This window comes from Lactuca sativa, chromosome 2, assembly GCF_002870075.4.
Source record: "Lactuca sativa cultivar Salinas chromosome 2, Lsat_Salinas_v11, whole genome shotgun sequence".
Classification (NCBI taxonomy): Eukaryota; Viridiplantae; Streptophyta; class Magnoliopsida; order Asterales; family Asteraceae; genus Lactuca; species Lactuca sativa.
In genome coordinates this window covers 196,520,246-196,538,967 of record NC_056624.2, presented here as the reverse complement: position 1 = coordinate 196,538,967, position 18,722 = coordinate 196,520,246, and positions in this window count along the sequence as shown.

Below are 18,722 nucleotides of genomic sequence, written 5' to 3'. Positions count from 1 at the left end.
AGCTTTAGAAGATGAAAATGATTATGTACGTTTTCTTGATGTTGGATATGAGAATGTGGGGATGATCAATTTATACATTGATCATAGTCAAGAGACAGTTATGGAGCGGATTGAAGAAGAGATAGTTGAAGATGGATCGATAGATGGTAATACGGATGATGATGATGATGATGTAGACTTTGAGATTTCAGATAATGAGTTTATGGGGGCATGAACCTGATGAGGAAGTGATACAAATACAACCATCTGATGATCCTTTCATTAGAAGAAAAATTTCTAGGCCTCCAAGATTTGTAGATGATAAGAAAGATGTCAAGAAATATCTTCATAAGTATCTAGTTCATGATCCTAACCAAAAATTGGATACAATGGTTTCAATCTTAGGTATGAAATTTTGTGATCGTTATGAAGTTAAGCATTTGTTAAGAAATTATGTTGTTGCTAATGGGTATAAATTGTGGTATGAAAAAAATGATTCAAGTAGATTATTAGTTAGATGTTGCAAAGGTGAAGAGAAGTCTAAATGCCCTTTCAGGTTGTGGGCAGCTTGGATGAGTAAAGAAAGATCATTTCAGATTAAGTCCATATTCTCTGAACACAACTGTTGTAGGGCCTTCAATTTAGGTGCAATGGTCACGTATAGTTGGATTGGAAAATAGTTGATGGAAACCATAATAGATAATCCAAGAATAACTTATAGGAAAATGGCAGTAACAATCCTTATAGATTTTAATCTAAAAGTTAGTTACGGTCAGTGTAGAAGTGCCAAACAAAATTGCAATGGATGAGATACAAGGGAGTTTGGTGGCACACTATGAAAAGCTTAGGAGTTATTGTTTGGAGCCATTGAGGACTAATCCAGGTTCCATAGTGAAATTAGATGTGGATATCATGTCTAATTCTACAGTCCATTTTTCAAAGATGTATATTTGCTTGAAGGGTGTGAAGGATGGTTGGATTGAGGGGTGTAAAAGAGTGATTGGTGTAGATGGATGTTTTTTAAAGGGACTTTGTAGAGGTGAGGCACTTTCAGCTCTTGGTAGGGATGCTAATAACCAAATGTATCCTCTAGCATGGGATGTTGTTGCAGTTGAAAATAAGGTAACTTGGCAATGGTTTTTGGATCTATTGCTTGAAGACATTGATATGGGAAAGGCATAGGACTAACCATCATCTATAACCAATACAAGGTAGTCAACTGTTTTTTAATAATAATATTTATATTTTATTTTTAATTTATAATGACATTCAAATGTTACTTAACAGGGACTGATTGAGGCAGTTAAGGAAAGAGTGTTAGAATGTGAGCATAGACAATGTGCTAGGCATGTCTATGCCTACTTCAAGAGAAAATTCTCAAGAGCTGAATACAAGAAACTTTTCTAGGGTGCTGCCAAGGCCACGACCACAACAAAATTTCAAGATATCATGAAGGAGATCATATTAATTGACATGAATGCCAGTGAACACCTGATGGAAAAAAACAAACACATCGTCTAAGGCATTTTTTAGGGAAAATAGTGGCAGTGATGCCATTGAAAATGGTATATCAGAGTCATTTAATGCGGCCATTGTGGAAGTTAGAAAAAAAACCAATAATAGCAATGTTAGAAGATATTAGAGTGTATGTCATGGAAAGGATGTTTACTTAGAAAAGGAAGGGCCTGGAGTGGAACTTGGAGATTTGTCCCTCAATTAGAAGGAAGATTGAGGACATGAAGAAAGTACAGAGGTATATAACTATATTTAGACATAATACATATAGATATATATCAATACTAACTTGTATGTTACATTTCATAACAGGTCCCAAACCAGAACGGTGGAAACGTCTGGGGATGGATGACTTTCATGTACAGTATCATAACAATTGAATAGTAGCGATCAAAGCATTACAACCATTGAATAGAACATTTAATAAGTTTACATTGTACTCAAAAGTCGAAACATTGTTTTCTTGACATCAAATGCATATAACAAAAATAAATAACGTGATGCGGCGACGCCCTACCCTCCAAAAACTCTTTGATTACATGTTTACTGATTTCCTGAGAATACAAGTGATTTTAACAATTGTCAAAATTAAGCTGGTGAGTTCATAAGCGTTTTGTATGAGAAGGATTTGTAACAGTTTCATGGAAAATGATAGTGTATACTTTCAGAAAATCCAATATTTTCTTTAAAAATTATGTAACACCCAAAAAATTCAAGATAAATTTGAACTTTTAAAACATTTCAAACCATTAAAATCATTACAACTTTGTTTTCAAATTGTACAATATCATATTTTTCCCAGAACATAAACAAATCATGAGGAGTTGTACGATCATGCCTTCGCCTTGCCGCGATCCCTGATGTACCTGAAACAATAAACTAAAACTATAAGCTCGAATGCTTAGTGAATTCCCCCAAAATACCAACCTCATATAACCATAATCATATCACATCCACAAATACAAATCAACATGCATAATGAGCCTTCAGCCTAACTGGACCGCCTCGCAGGGCCTACAACCTATTTGGACCGCTCCCGAGCCTTCGGCATGACTGGACCGCCTCGCAGGGCCTACAGCCTATCCGGACCACTCACCGGGTATGTTGGCCTTCAGTACAAAGCAGGACCGCCTCAACCCAACTCCCAATCAAACAAACATGTGCACATAAATATCATACGCTAGCTCATATCATATAACAGTCAAACCAATCTAACAGATCACTAATCATAGCAACATCCCAATACCTGGGATACAGACTTAACCAATAACTAACATAACATCATCCTATAACCAGGACACTGACCTAACCAGATCACTACACATAAGCATATCACCATCCTATCCTAGGGAGTGGATAATGGTTCTTCACCGTAATGATACCCCAACCTCAAATCGATCTTGGAGAACCAAGATGCACCCTGTAACTGATCAAGGAGATCATCTATCCTAGGGAGTGGATAACAGTTCTTCATCGTCAACTTGTTCAACTCCCTATAATCAATGCACATCCGGTGCGAACCGTCCTTCTTCCCGACGAAGAGGATCGGTGCTCCCCATGGAGAACTGTTAGGTCGAATGAATTGCTTGCCCAACAGTTCCTGTAGCTGTGAAGACAGCTCCTGAATCTCGAGTGGCGCCAACCGGTACGACGCCTTGGCTATATGAGCTGCACCCAACACCAGGTCGATCCGGAACTCGGCATGTCTCTCCGGAGGTATCCCTGGCAACTCCTCCGGGAACACGTCGGCAAACTCCCTAACCACTGGAACATCTGAAACCGAAGTCTGATCCCTAACCCGCATATCCACCACATATGCTAGATAACCCGCACACCCATGCTGAATATACCGTCGAGCTCTGGCACCTGAGCAAAACCCTGATCCCACTCTGGTGCCCTTGCCATATTCAATCAGTTCTCCCCCACTTGGGGTTCGAACTACCACCCGTTGACCCTCACAATCTATCATGGCATTGAATCGACTAAGCTAATCCATCCCTACAATCACGCACACCTCCCCCATGGGGATCGGTATCAAGTCTATCGGAAAAGATACTCCGAAAATCTCCAACTCACATCCTCGGTAAACCGAAGAAGCAGAAATCATGTGTTCGTTAGCGATAAAGACTCGCAACGGACACTCTAACTCGCCCACTGGCACACTGAACTCCCTATTAAACGACTGAGATACGAAGGACCGACTCGCCCCCGAGTCAAATAAAACCAATGAAGGCAAGGAGTTCACTAAAAATGTACCTAATCATAGGTACAACAGATAAGCATAAAACAATTATAATAAATGAAATAAAGGAGAGAAACATACCAACAACCACATCCGGTGTTGTCCTGGCCTCCTCTGCTGTCAGCTGGAAGGCACCCCATGAGCCTTTGGAGGCTCTATCTTGACTGGACTCCCATTTGATATCCTCAATGTAGCCGGTGCTGGAGCCTGCGCTGGCCTGACTGCGAGCTGTGGACAGTTGGTCTTCACGTGACCAACCTGATGACAGTGATAGCATATCCTCATATCCAATGCAGGGGCTGTCTGGCGACAATCCCTAGCATAGTGCCCCTCCTTGCCACACTTGTGGCACCCACTACCCGTCCGAAAAACTCCATAATGACTCTTGTCGCACTTTTCACTAGTGCGACTCTGCTAACCCCCGATCCTAGAATCAGAGCTCTTAGACCGCTTCGGCGCCGACTACGACTGCGTCGGGGCCTGCCGCTGCTCCCTCATCTGCAACACAATCTCTAACTCATGCCGCCTAGAGGCCTCCTGCAACTCCAGAAGAGTATCACATCGCTGGATAGACACAAATTGACGGATGTCAGTCTTGAGCATACTCAGATAATGGGTCATCTGAGCCTGCTCGGAAGCAAACTCTGGGCAGAACATTGCCCTCTCAGTAAACATGCGGGTGATATCCATCACCGACTCCCCATCTTGTCTCAAACTCGAAAACTCCTGTGACAACCGTTCCCGCTCTACCCGTGGAATGTATCGGGAGCGAAACATATCCCTGAACTGCTCCCAAGTAACAGCAGCTCTCTAATCATCAGTGTACGACCCAGTCGTCAATCTCCACCAGTCCTTGGCACCAGACCTTAGCGGGTTTAGAGCACACCTGACCTTTTGGTCAGTAGGACACGAGCAGGTAAAGAAACACCCCTCCACATCTAAGATCCACCTCATAGCCTTGATGGGGTCCTGCGTCCCATTAAAAGTAGGGGCTTCGTGTTATCGAAGTCCCTGTACAGGAAGCTCCGAGTGGCTCCTCCTCCTCCCCTGTCGCTGTTACAGCCGATGCAGCTGCAGCGGCAGCCGTCTTCGCAAGGGCTGCGTATCACTCGTCGAAGTACTCGACCATGGCGGTCTTAATAGACCCAAACATCTCCGGTAGTTGTGCCTGGAACAACGTGGCAATCTCATCATGCAGGATCTCTCGAATCATGGCGTCTAACTCATCTGTTCCCATCTGCACCACAGGCTCAGGTGTTGTTGGCATCTCCTGGCCCCTGTCTCCTAATCATGATCCCGATCCAGATCCCGTCACAAAGCGTCTCGTCATCACTATTCTGAAATATACCAAACGATATCAGATAATCCATATAAATAACTGGGAACCAACTCCCGACTATACCCAAGGGTTTGTGACTTCCTTTCTACGCATATGGGTCCTGTGCTTTCAGTAGTACGAGCTCATACTACCTTCCACACCTACCCATATTTGTCTAAAGTATCACCACAACACCCTAAAAATACACATGCACATGGTGGTCGCTCAACCTCACCCCTAGATGAAGGCTAACTGACTCACAACTGACCTATCGGCCTCACACAACCCACCCATTCATGAAACTTCCACTAACCCTGCAGCATTAGTGTATGCTAATCATACATAACGCTGGACCCTATAGACTTTCGAATATCTGATCCTACCCTAAGCCCTAATCAATAAGAACATAACGTAAGGCCAAATCAAACATTCTCGGGCTATAAGATCTTAATTATGTACAATCGTGATACATACACTAAACAACTACAGTAATGATGTCGATCTCATATAAAGGAAACCCTAGGCTAGCAGGCATCATACAATCAGACAATTTTTATCATGTAATTCCTGAAGATCCCTAGCCTAGTACTAGCATGTTGTTCTAACATATCACCTAATCAAATAATTGTATGGTATTTTGGGGTCTACTTACTAGATCTGGCTGATCGTACACCTTGCATCCTCCTTTACTTATTTTGAAAACCGTTTGAAAAAGAATCATTTTAAAAATATTTCCCTTGATTAGAGACTGGAGTCACACAAGTGCTCCTCCAATTCAGTCAAACCGGGGCTCTAATACCAACTTGTAACACCCAAAAATTTCAAGACAGATTTGAACTTTTAAAACATTTCAAACCATTAAAATCATTACAACTTTGTTTTCAAAATGTATAATATTAGAGTTTTCCCAGAAACATAAACAAATCATGAGGAGCTGTACGATCATGCCTTCGCATTGCCGCGATCCCCTGATGTACCTAAAACAATAAACTGAAACTGTAAGCCAGAAAGCTTAGTGAGTTCCCCCAAAATACCAATCTCATATAACCATAATCACATCACATCCACAAATACAAATCAGCATGCATAATGAGCCTTCAGCCTGAATGGACCGCCTCGCAGGGCCTACAACCTATCTGGATCACTCCCGATCCTTCGACATGATTGGACTGCCTCGTAGGTCCTACAGCCTATCCGGACTGCTCACCGGGTATGTTGGCCTTCAGCACAAAGCGGGACCGCCTCAACCCAACTCCCAATCAAACAAACATGTGCACATAAATATCATACGCTAACTCATATCATATAATAGTCAAACCAATCTAACAGATCACTAATCATAGCAACATCCCAATAATCGGGATACAGACCTAACCGGTCACTAACATAGCATCATACTATAACCGGGACACTGACCTAACCAGATCACTACACATAAGCATATCACCATCCTAACTACCAGGATGTAATTAATAAAACATATCATGCCATAACTGAATACAATCTGCAAAGGGACGACCTTGGTGCCTTAGACCTATTGATATAGTGAGGATAGTGCTGAAGTACTGCAAATCTCTGACTGCTGTCTCTCCGGAATCCCACACTATCACACCATAAATAATAAGTTAACACCCATCATGACCTTCTTGACTAAATGTCCCCACCATGCTCATATTTTCCCAAAATACCCCAGAAGTCCAATAGTCAACCCTTGGTCAAAGTCAAAGTCAACTATCAGGGTCAACAGTCCATGTTGACCTCAACTCGTCGAGTACCCTCAGCTACTCGCCGAGTTCCTGGCATAACTCACCAACTCGCCGAGTCACTTGAGTGACTCGTCGAGTTCCTAGTGTCAGTGGCCGTAACTCCTTGGCCAACTCGCCGAGTTTTCCCCTTACAACTCGTCGCGTTCATACGTGTCCAAAGGTTGGGAAAACCCTAGCCAACTCGCCGAGCCCACGACAATCTTCATCGGACTCGCCGGGTCAACCATGCAAGTCATCGAGTCCCTTCAGTCCTTCATCCATATAGAGGCTTTTTAAGCCATGCTAAGGCTCCAAATTGTAGATCCAGCTTCCCAAGGCATGTTTATCACGTAAAGTTGCAAACTTTACGTGCATGCAAAGCTCTAAAGTCTTAAAATGACAACACCAAGCTTGTAAAGAAGTCTTACACTTAAGGGAAGACTCAAACTTGTCAAAGCTGATAACTTTATGGATCTAGAGGCCAAAGGGAGTCTAGATCTGAAGTTGCAACTTCATATCTTGGCTCAAACACAAGAAACCTTTCCTAAAACCCACCCAAAAGAGATTAAAAATGAAATGAGCCAAGGAAACAACCTAATACCTTCAATAGAGTGTCAACTGAAGTAGATCTTTGATTCCCACAAGTTCTTGCTTCAATTTACTTGTTTTCCCCAAAATTTTCCTCATCAAGATCCCTCTTCCAAGCTTTAACACACCAAAGAAACACACACACACACACAATTTAGGGTTTAAGAGTGTCAAGGCGCTATAAAGGGGAGGCTGGGGGAGGCCAATGATCCTTTAAATAGGGTGCAATACCCCGGAATTTAGGGTTTCATCTGCCAGCTCCTATTCGTCGAGTCCCTTCTTGGACTCGGCGAGTAGGTCACTAAAACACGTGGACCAACCCGCTGCTACTCGACGAGTAGGGCAACCAACTCGTCGAGTAGACCTTGAAATCAAGAAAAATCTTATATAAAATCGATACCTGAGAATCAGGGCGTTACAATTCAGTTCAATTACCCTTTGTAACAAGTTGAGCATTACTTTCATGAACAGTTAATACCAATTCAAAAAGTACATATAAATTATAATAGGTATAATTTATGATTCATAGAACATTAATTACGATTCAAGTATATTAGATTACACCACTTTACGAGAATAAGAGTTTGATTCAAAACTAACAAAGGGTATATAGCTTTCAAATACATGTTAAGAATACTAATTCAGGAGTATACAATCAATCATTATTTCAGAATGATTGGGGTTTCACTTATATTATACACGTAATGTCTATATGTTTTTTATGAGTCATTTGATTCAGGTTGTTTAATTCATTTAAACAACATAGTTAAAGTCCTAACAATTATAACCAGAATCTCCAGTCGGGGGATCGAAACAAGTGTATATAGATCTATATTGGGATTGACAACCCCGCACTCAGACTGCTAGCTATAACCAAGCATACACGCCTATGAGTGACAGTTGTTATCAACAACTTTTAACGCCTTTAAAGCGTTGTTTCAGGCCATCTAGTCTCAATATGGTTATAATAACTCATTAAAAAGATATTAACAATACGGTTAGTGTATAATTAACTAAACAAGAGTACATTTTCAAAGTACTAGTTTACGAAAATACAGTTTATAGTATTGCATCTCATTGTTCAATAACAGTTGGTGAAGTCAGGCACACTCACTTTTACAGTTTATACAAAAAGGATACAAAAATAAAACATTGGTTTACAAATAAAACGATTTTATGTGATTAAAACTACTTTCATATACAGCAGAAAATATAGGATTTTCTGGAATGGTTTACATATTCAAGAAACAGAAAATATACTTTCAAACATAAATACTTATGCACTCACTCAACTTTATGTTGATACTCTATTTTCAAATTACTTGTATTCTTAGGGAATCAGTAGACAGGTACTCCCCGAGATTATGAGAAGATGGAGCTACTTTTGAGTCATGTCTTCTTCTTTTGTATAACTATTTTGGTGTCAATATACATTGATTGAACACATGTAAAAACTTATACATATTAATGCAATGGTTGTTTGAACTTAGATTACTATGATGCATGTGTTGTGATATTATGTAACGCTCGCGTTTCCAGGCTAGGCATTATTGTTGATGTAATAGTCTAGGTTAACCCTTGTAAATCTTTTTGAAGTATTAATGATGAAATATTAAAGTATTATGTGATTTACGTGTTTGTTTTCTTAATTATTATAATTTAATGAATTAAGAATAAAATAAGCATCAAAAGTAAAGTGTGAGAAAAGCCTGATGTCTTTGCCTGAAGATGTAGTGGTTGAAACAAGGATTCTGGATATATAAAGAATGCCAAAATCCGAGTTATAATGAAGAAGTTATGACCTGTCGAAGTTTCGCGACAGAACCGGCACGACGCTGAATGACGTAAAATGTGAATTTGAGATAGAGTGATATTTAACCTTAGTGATCTAAACGAATTTTGTAGAGTTCGTTAAACTGAGAGCGTGCATAAAAAGATCGTCTAAATCTGACTTCGTATGAGGAAATTATGATTTTCCGTAGTTTCAGCTTAACAGTATGCAACCCGAAACTCGAATATGAGATCGTGTGATTTCTAGCCGAAGCAATCTAAATGAGAATCGAAGATCTCGTCATTAGTAGTGCAATGATAAAAAGACAGACGAAAACGGACGTCAGATGAAGAAGTTATGAATTTATAACGGAGTTTTCCTGTCCCGGCTTACTAAAAACTAATAATAAAAATAAATTCAAAATTAGCCGGCAGAGTCTAAATGAAAGTTGTAGAGTGTAGTCTCACCTACGCGTGGATATAAAGAACGTCAAAAACGGAGTTTGTATGAGGAAGATATGAATTTTTGAAGTTTATTAAATTATTAAAATATTAAATTTAATTATTAATCCCGATATTATCCAAAGGGGGGGGGGGGGGAGTCACCGGACTTATCCGGGTTACGCCCAGCGTAGTTGAGCATTACACCCAACGTAATGCGTGGTTCCAGCCCCTATAAAAGGAAGTCGAGGCTGCTGAGTTTCTTTGCTCATTTTCTCTTCTCTCTCTCCCATTTTACCTTGTTATTCGTGCAAGAATTATCCCGAAGCCCCGGTATCAATCCCGAGATCCAAAGCAAGTCCTGAAGCCCAAAGATCCCGAGAAGTGCAATTCTCGAGCCGAAGCTCTGCCCGCGAGAAGCCAATTTTTGTGAAGATCTTCCAGATCTACCGAAGAATACTACTTCTACAAGTCGTAGTGTTGTCCGATCATCTTTTGATCAAATGAGTGTGTAGTTACATTCTTCTAATACATAAATACGAAGTATTTGATGGGTTTTAAGCACTACATCAATCCTATGGTGTACATGCAAACCCTAATAGCTTTTGGATCTAGTTTGTCTAATGAACATGCAATTGAATATCCAAACCTATAAACCCTAGATCTATCATATAAGAACTGAAATAAGGGTTTAGTAATTACCTTTTATTGTTATATTGCAATAACAATCAATTCCTTGCTTTGATTGGTTTCAGAAAGCTTAGTGCCTCAAGTGTTGCACCTCTAATGGAGTCACAAACACCACTAAGCAACTAGATGAAGAAGGAGAAGAGAGGAGGCACCCAAAAACGTCTAGAAACCCTAAGGATTCAATTGTCCACGTTTTTGGGGCCTAAGGGTCCTTTATATACTTGTGTGGGCTGCTAGGGTTTCAGTCAAAACCCTAATGAACAGCTTAAACTATAAGTAGCCCATGGAACCTTCTGGATAAGGCCATGGACGAAAATATGATGGGCTCCCATCATAATTTCGTTCACCCCTTGTTCCTTTAGCATTCCTTAGCCCAATAACTCAATTATCCAATAATTGTAGTCTAGTCCCCTATGTTTAATTAATCTCTTTTAGCCACAGAATTAATTATCAATTAACTCTTGACTAATATTAATTAAACAATATGATTTCTCCTTTAATATATTATTCTCATAATATATTAATAAATCATAATTAACCTTTCTCTTCTTAATTCATCCTACATATTGCTATGGTGAAGGCAACCCAAAAGGACCATGCTCATAATTGGGTCAAGTACATACCAAAATAGTTATGGACTTAGACACTAATCCAACAGTCTCCCACTTGGATAAGTCTAATAACTATTTTCCATATGACTTCAGAACCTGATCAGCAATCGTAGCTTTCAAAAGCCGCTGTCAACCCTGATCCTATCAGATAGTGTGTCCTTTAGATATGGGATTATATATTCCTCCATTCTCAAGATATCGTATAGACATAAGACATGAATTTTAATCATTCTCTCTATATTGTTTCCCGACTTCCTATTTATGACGACTGACAACAGACTATAATTGAACACATCAACTTAGTCCCGGCTTGGCCAAGTGCTTAGGGTGTCATCACTAAATCATCGAGGGGCCCACAAATATTGCTTTTATCCCACTTTGGGTAAAAGGAATGGATAAACTTTGACACATATGCTTGCTTGCATTCACTGATCGAATCACAAACAACAATAAGTTTTATAACACCAAGTTACTGGTGCGTTTATTTATTATCAATGTGCAACCGACCAGTAAATAACAACTCACACGTCTCAGTTTCAATAATATACAATGTTATCGTCTCACTAATCACACGTGATAAATCCATGAAGTGATTCAAGTGAGCGTGGGTTTAATCCAATACTTTAATCTTATTAAAGCACTCATGAACTCTGCAGCAAACTTGTGCTATGTCTAAACACTTTAGACAATCTACAGACAGATTCACGACAGTCTTCCTTCATACCTACTTCCAACGTATGACCGATTGTGGAGGTTCGAATAACCCAGTTATTCTGGAAGTCAAAACATGCAAACTGAAACACAACAATAATACTTAATCCTATATGGCCCCAAACTAGTGGGAGTAAATAAAACACTTTTGTTTAAACACCATATTGATTACTCATTATTCATTGTTTACTGTTTTAGAAAATCAACTTATTACTCAAATTACAACAATAGTTGTCCCATGCACAAAGCATGCACAGTATGTTACCTATGGTCCTTACTTTGTGAAATAGATCAATTGAAAACTTTTCCAATGATGCTCATTTCACAATTCTTAATCCTTATTATTAGTGTTAGAACACAAGGTTCTTGCCACTACTAGAATATGCTAGATTCTAACATTTTATGCAACGATCCTTTCGCAAAGTCATAGCACAAAAGTCACCAAGACTTGGCCAATGAAATTACATAGTATTCTATCGGAAATTGTTACAAGAAAATTCCATAAACGTGAAGTCTCACATTCAAAGCACATTTATTTGAACATCCTTCTAGCATAAAAGTTTCTAATCTAGACATAGACTCTCAATATCCAACTCCCAATATGGAAACATTTCCACATTTGCCATATGACAACTCATTCTTAATAGAATCTTATCTATTCATAATAATGTCGATATGGTCCATCCAATACCATACTTCCAACTACTCACAAGCGACCAATCCTCAGCGAACTTTGGATCGTCCTTTGATAGTTGTTTAATTATTTTAGTCAAAACCGATTCTAGTCATTTTTCCCTCTTAATGCGCTAGACATTTGGAAAATTTTATAATGGTTAAATATTATAGCATTCACAATCGATCCTATACCTGAGGCGTATGGGACACGATGCATAATGTCTTACATAAAGATATGATACTTTATCAATCTTCTGCCATAATATTTTATGTGTCACATTCTCACAATTCGAACTATGTAGAGGGATGCCATAATCATAATCGAAATTTGAGAACACACTATGTATCCTTTGACTAAAAATATTAAAATTTCTCAATCTAAGATTTAGATTTTGAAACGAAGTATAATATTCTCTCCCTTAATTATAGCAAAAACAACTTTTCAAACCATGCAACTTTGCAAATTGAATCTTTGTTTTTTCTATAAATAATATTGCTAACTTGCAATACTTGTCATAATAATCATACAAGCATAACACTTATGCTCCCACTATCATGATGATTATTATCATATAAGCATAATACTTATACTCCCACTAGCTTTGACATGTATTCAGAAAACAATTGAATTTACAGAAAACAATGCCTATTGAATTTTTGAAGTTCATATTTCTAATACCAGATGCTTTGATAAGCCTTTATCTAAGCTTCTTAAACTTATACACCTTTGCCTTAGATAGTTCATATGCGTGTCTAAACAATTCAGAACTTATATCAATATGTCTCAAATGTTAGACTAATTGCCAAATCTCATAATTCGAACTATGGAAAGGGATGTCGTAACCATAATCGAATTTGATATTACAATTTTCACAATTGCTCTCTTCTTAAAATCTCTCTTAGTGAAAGCATTTCCTCACAATCATTTTCATGAAGAAGGGAATCTTATGACTTTTAGATTTTATGGTGTATGTGTTCTTATCCATGTGAATTTGCCAACACCAAGTTTGCGACAAATCCAAACTCATATGGACTGAACTTCCTTGATTTCTAGCCTTATGGTAACACGAGTGCCCACCATGTCTTCCAAGTAGTTTAGCAACTTATGCTTACATATCAATGCACTTTCCATCGATCAAGGTGCTTTGTCTTTATGCATTCAAATGAGAACTCATAGAACTCACATGCATAATTAACTCAATTGGAATGGCACAGAAACAAAATAATGTCAACACGATAGGTTGTAAACGTTAAGTCGTGTGCTAGTGATGATCGATAAGGTTTATTTTTGATTTGTTCTCGAAACTTTTTCAAAACATTAAAACTCCCACTGACTCCTTGACATATAAGGTTCTCTTGTCAAGAAACATTTCTTGACAAACAAATATTTAAGAGTTAGTGTAGCTTTTATCAAGACAAACCACCTCACAAATTGGTCCTAGTTGGTCTTTGTCTTATCCAAGACATCACAACTTACTAATTTCAAATGTGCAAGAATAAGAAAACTTTTCCAAATTCCATATTTGTTGAGTATTATAAACCTTCTTAAGACTTGTCACTCAGTTCACAATCTTGGAGTATAACTCTAAGACTTGATATTGGAATGAAGTATGATTGACTTCTTGATTTAATCATTTCCACAATTCTTGATTACTCTTCTTAGACATACAAATGCACTAAGACTCACTAGAGGGTCAATTGAGAAATGGTTCTTAATCATTAAGACTTATCATAAAACACAATAAAAGGTACTCTCCCTTCTTCTTAGAATAGAGAAACTTTTATCTTTCTGCCTACTCGATTCTTATTATTTGTTCTGCTATTCATTGAAACCTTTTCAATCAACTCAGAATTACACTCAATCTTATAAGTATAATCATATTTACTAAACTTTAGTAAATCATGACGAATATCTTTGTCACTCTTGTGATGGACTTGATCAACGTACGACCTAGCGTACTCGATCTCCTAGTCCTTCAATTGACACTTTGTCAAAGAATTAGTCTAAATTTTCAAAATGTGAAAGTTTTTTCATTCATCATACAATACATGTTGCATGATTCCAAGTTTCTGTCCAATTGAAACTTGGGCGATGAGAAACTCTCCCTATTTAGTAAACTTTTGACATTTCCACAAATAATATAATTAAGAATCAAATCCATCATTGCTAATAATAGAAACCTTCAAACATCAATTTTTCATACATGCCATTGCAAGGATAAATAAATAAGATAAAATCAAAATTCATTTTATTGCAGAAAAATTTGTCCTTACAATGCAATTCAATTGAAAAACTATGTTATTACATATTTCTTAACAATCTATTCTAACTCCAAGTAGTAGCTCAAGAATCTAATCTTCAAGCAATGCAATCGAAATCCATTTCTTCACGATTAGATTCAGCTCACTTCTTCCCTTAAGCTTCCTTTATTTTCTTCAATCCTACAAACCATTAAAATGTAATCTTATCACATCATGTATTAAGAATCTAGAATAGGAACTTAAAAGAGTTGGTTAATGGATTTTACCTGAAGTAGAGCCATACGTCTTGACTCTCCCATCTCTTAGATCTCTCAGGTAGTTTGGGCAGCTTCGACTCCAATGCCCCTTCTCTTGGCAATAAAAGCAAATGGACTCCTTAGGTACAGCACATCGGACAATCACAGACTTAGTCCTTTCTGGACTTTCAATGTTGCCAATGTCCATGGAAGTTTGGGAGTTTGATTCACCAGACAAATTTGCTTGACCAGCACGCCAAATCATTGCTAATTCAGCAACTATAAGCAAATAGGTGAGATCAACGAGGGTCACGTCATGGTCCATCATATAGTACTCTCTAACGAACTCACTATATGATTCAGGAAGCGACTGAAGAACCCAGTCAACAACCAACATCTCTGAGATATCGACACCCAACATCCTTAACCTATCAATGAGTGACTTCATCTCTAAGACATGTGCACACACTGACTTTACATCTTCATGCTTAATTGCCAATAGGGTTTGAGTGAGCTTGAACTTTTCAAGCCTTTGAACTTGTGGGTCAGGGAGAACAATTGGAGGAGGTGGACGAAGTGAAGAATGACTCTCATTTCCTTGATCGTATCTCAGAACGTCATCTTCATTTGGAAAACTTGTTCCAAAGGATTTGGGAAGACCATTGTAAGATTCAGACATCTACAAAATGGGAGAAAATTCAAGTTAAGTTGATTAGAATCCTTGATATAACACCCAAATGAAACATCAAGGCTAGGATCCAACACAATACTCTACAACCTAGAAGAGGGATGTCGTAATCTAGTCGTAGAATATTTGAAGGTAGGTAAATGACGATTTACCAATTTCCACCATGAAAAACGAAAAGGAAGTTCAAGTTTTAAATGAATTGAAAGTCCTAGATCTTTTGAGATTCATTGAACTTTTCAATGACATGTTTAATCTCGATTATGCCCTTCTATTTATGACTGGGATGCCGAGGATCACAAACAAGGTGTGAATAACCATACGAATCACGTGGTGCACTCAATGCTACTATCACCTAATCAATGTGCCGGTTAGCCACACACGCTCCATTGATCTATGATAAGCATCGAGCCACCCTTCGCTACCAATGTTATCCCCAAATTAGTGTGCCGGTTAACCACACACGCTCCACTAACGTTTGACAAGGTTAAGAAGTGTAATTCCATGGATTAGCATACAATTTCACATTTTGCCTAGAGTAACTAGATTTGGGAATTTATGAAAGCATTCAGTTACTTTGTATATTTCATTATACTTATAATGGAAGGTTTCGTCCTATCCTACCTGTTCGGCTAACGACCATCCACTAGTCAAGAGTGCGGTGGGTAAGAGTGGTTACCCATTCAATCGCCATTTTATAGGCAATTTCCTTAAACACCCCTTATAGACCAACTTCGTGAATGAGGCCTACTAACGGTAAGACTGACTTTTACTCATATATATATATATATATATATATATATATATATATATATATATATATATATATATATATATATAATATTAGACCTTTAATGTTACATATATATATAGTATACGGTGTATTTTACACTTTTAAAATACTAGGTGGTTTAATTTAGTAAATTATACTTTTAATTTAATTAAATGTAAACCAAAACTTTATGGGTTTATTAAATCTCTTTTAATTATACACTTTAATTAACTAATAAAACCATAAGGGTGTGATTTTAACTTTTCAAATTACTAGGGTTTTAGAATTTAACATTTCAAAATTAAACTTTTAATCAACTTTTGAATTCCAAAACATTAGGGCAAGTTCTGAAACATTTCAAAACATTAGGGTTTAGAATTTAAACATTTCAAAATTAAACTTTTAATCAAAAATTTAAATTCCAAAACTTGAGGGCAAGTTTTGAAACTTTTTGAAAACATTGAGGTTTAACTATTTAAATTTCAAAAACAAAACTTTTAAGTTCAAATTTAAACTATAAAACCTAAAGGGGTGAAATTGAAACTTTTTCACAAGATAATTCAAATCTAAATTACAAATAATCAATATTTATCTAATAAAACAAAAGATTATCTAAATTTGACAGTTATCTTCAATTTTGGCAAGGATAAACTCCAAATATTGATAAAAATCAGATTTTATTAATATAAAACATTTTAGGTAATTATCCACAGCCAAAACAGGGAGAAAATCGCGAAATATAACTGTCAGACTTGCTGACTCGTCGAGTTCACTATGGACTCGGCGAGTCACCCAGTTGACTCAGCGAGTCCGGTCGAAAAACCCCAAAAAATCCGATTTTCAGTCAAATTTCGATCAAATAAGCATCAAACTCACTAACAAACAGCCCTAGGCTCTGATACCGCTGATGGGTTTTGAGCAATACATCGATCCTATGGTGTACATACAAACCCTAATAGCTTTTGGATCTAGTTTGTCTAATGAACATGCAATTGAATATCCAAACCTATAAACCCTATCATATAAGAACTGAAATAAGGGTTTAGTAATTAGCTTTGATTGTTATATTGCAATAACAATCAATTCGTTGCTTTGATTGGCTTCAGAAAGCTTAGTGCCTCAAGTGTTGCACCTCTAATGGAGTCACAAACACCACTAAGCAACTAGATGAAGAAGGATAAGAGAGGAGGCACCCAAAAACGTCTAGAAACCCTAAGGATTCAGTTGTCCACGTTTTTGGGGCCTAAGGGGTCCTTTATATACTTGTGTGGGATGCTAGGGTTTCGGTCAAAACCCTAATGGACAGCTTAAACTCTAAGCAGCTCATGGAACCTTCTGGATAAGGCCATGGACGAAAATATGATGGGCTCCCATCACAATTTCGTTTACCCCTTGTTCCTTTAGCATTCCTTAGCCCAATAACTCAATTATCCAATAATTACAATCTAGTCCCCTATGTTTAATTAATCTCTATTAGCCACATAATTAATTATAAATTAACTCTTGATTAATATTAATTAAACAATATGATTTCTCCTTTAATATATTATTCTCATAATATATTAATAAATCATAATTAAACGTTTCTCTTCTTAATTCATCCTACATATTGCTATGATGAAGGCAACCCAAAAGGACCATGCTCATAATCGGGAACAAATTCCGTAACTCTTTTAAAGCAAAGGATTACTCTGAAATTGTTTTAAAAGCATAAATTAAACCGGTCTTTTCTGGCCGTGATTTTAGGGATGTCACATACTACAAATGAAGTCATCCACCCCCGGACGTTTCTGTCATCTGGTTTGGGGGTGTGACACCCGAGACGCAGGAGCTATCTTCACAGCTGCAGGAACTGTTGGGCAAGCAGTTCATTCGACCTAGCAGTTTTCCATGGGGAGCATTGATCCTTTTCGTTAGGAAGAAGGACGGTTCGCACTGGATGCGCATTGATTATAGGGAGTTGAACAAGTTGACGCTGAAGAACCGTTATCCACTTTCGAGGATAGATTATCTCTTCGATCAGTTGCAGGGTGCATCTTGGTTCTCCAAGATTGATTTGAGATCGGGGTATCATCCGGTCCGGGTCAAAGAAGAGGATGTGGATAAGCCCGCATTTCGGACTCGTTATGGTCATTACGAGTTCCTGGTGATGCCATTTGGGCTCACTAATGCATTATCAGTATTCATGGACCTGATGAATCGAGTCTGCAGACCGATGCTTGATCATTCGGTTATTATGTTCATAGATGATATCTCGGTGTATTCCAAGACCCGAGAGCAGCACGAGGATCCCCTCAGAGAGTTGTTGGTAGTTCTAAGACGAGAAAGGTTGTATGCCAAGTTCTCGAAGTGGGAGTTTTGGTTGCGAGAGGTCCAGTTCCTAGGACATCTCGTTAACCAGGATTGGATTTTGGTCGAACTGGCCAAAATAGAGGCAGTCATGCAGTGGGAGGTGTCGAGGTCTCCTTCGGACATCAGGAGC